Raw genomic sequence first — 2,040 nt, forward strand, 5'->3', positions numbered from 1 at the left:
GGTGGGGGGGGGGGTGTACAAAGTCCGCGTGCGTACAGGGAAGGGGGGGGAGGGGTCAAGTTTTGACAGATTTTTCGTACCTGCTTAATGGTTGGCCCCTAATGGGTCACTACGGCGCCTAGCGCCATCTACCGACAGAGAGAGGAATTGCGTGTGTAGTAGCTCTGCCAGCAGAGTGCACGATGTCATGGAACAGGTCTCTCGGGGAGCATGGTTCTGGGTGCTGGCAGAGTAGGGGGCATTTGAGGACGTAGTAGCCCGATTGGCTGGCAAGGGCACGTGATAGGACAGGTTAAGGATGTGGGCCAAAGGTGACAGAAGGGACACGTGGTGTATGACCCAGAATCTTCTGGCAAGTTCCAGAAGGGGGTGTGGCCGAAGGCGGAGCCAGGCCACGCTGGGGGGCATAAAAGCGAGGTCCCGGGGTCCCAGCGGGGCTGTCTGCTGGAATGGAACCCACCGTGCTACGTCTAATCCTCGGTCTCCGGTCTTCGTGCTCGGCATCGTGGGTCAGGCAGCGTGCCGACTGACCTAACCCATTTATATGGTTACCCCGTGGTGGTTACCGGTTATGTAGTTATCCCATTGCGCTTACTGGTTATGTAGTTACCCCATTGTGGTCGTATAATAAACGTGTTGCCTCCTGAATTAGTGTGTCTCTCAAGTGAACCCACTATACAGATACAATGGGAGGCTGATAGATGCCCGGATGCGGTCAAGGTATGGCTCCCTATTGCTCAACCATGTCATGTATGCCAATGATCTGGTAATTGCTGCTCACTCAAAGGAGGAATTGGAGGCGCTGTTGCCAGGGGCGGAGCCACAGGGGGGGCTGGGGGGGGCTCTGCCCCCCTGAAATTTTGGGAAAGTCGGTAATCGGGATAACCGTATATCTGGCTGCTGCAAAATGCTGCAGGCTGCCACCTTGTGCTGCCCTGCAGGCTGCCACCTTGTGCTGCCCTGCAGGCTGCTTGAGCGGCAGCCTTTCGAACTTATCAAACTTATTAGCCACATCAGCGGCTCCGACCTATCAATAAACTCCGCACGTCCGCCATGGCCTTCTAGAACAATCGGGATTCGGATTCACTCTGTGAGCAGCAGCGGACTGACAGGCTGACAGGCTGACAGCACAATGCGACCAACAAAAAACTCTGTTTGACTATTTTTCACCTTCAGTGCCTAAGCCTCAACATGTGCCAGAGCCAGATCCAGAAATTGGTTTGGAAAGCGATAAAGAAAGTGATCAGCGAGGAAGTGAGCTGGAGGATTTGGAATTGCAGCAAGAATCTGAAGAAGAAAAGGCAGAGGAGTCTGCGCCTGTGTCATCCGGTCCGTCGTCACATGATAGTGGAAAATCCCCTGCTCGCAAAAAGAGTCGGTCGTCTCGAGATGACCGTGGTGCTATGGTGACTATTGAACGAGATCCAGGCAAACGCAAGCCAATTTCAGATGACAAACCGGATGAACGTGATAGCGCGCGACATGCATACCTGCAATCCGGTCCTTATCCACCTGACTTGAAGTCATATCCCAGGACCAAGTACAGCCAGAATGCTCAGCCTCGTTCATTCTCTAAGAGCTCTGTTCAAGAATGAGCACTGCGAACAATGGTTGGAATATTCTCCAGTGACTGACAAGGCGAACTGCTTATATTGCTACCTATTCGCCAAGCCCAATCCTGACGCCGGCACCGATGTGTTTATTCTTGCCGGGTACAACAACTGGAAATCGTTTTTGGAGTAGTCGAAGGGAATAGCGAAGCATATCGGTGCAGTGAACAGCGTTCATAACAAAGCACATCAGTCAGCGAAGTTGATGCTCGACAAGAAGGGACACATCGCCAATATTTTTGAACAGATCGATGCCTCCGAGAAGAAGATCAATGGGATTCGACTGCGTCTTCATGCACGAATTGCTCGTCATCTTGCTCTACAGAGCACTGCATTCCGAGGACACAATGAGAAAGTCGATTCCTTGAATCGGGGCAATTTTCTGGAAACATTGAACTTAGCCCTTGAAGAAGCCCCTGAACTGGCCAAG

This window comes from Petromyzon marinus, chromosome 64, assembly GCF_048934315.1.
Source record: "Petromyzon marinus isolate PM22_M1 ecotype Great Lakes invasive population chromosome 64, UKy_Petmar_22M1.pri1.0, whole genome shotgun sequence".
NCBI lineage: Eukaryota > Metazoa > Chordata > Hyperoartia > Petromyzontiformes > Petromyzontidae > Petromyzon > Petromyzon marinus.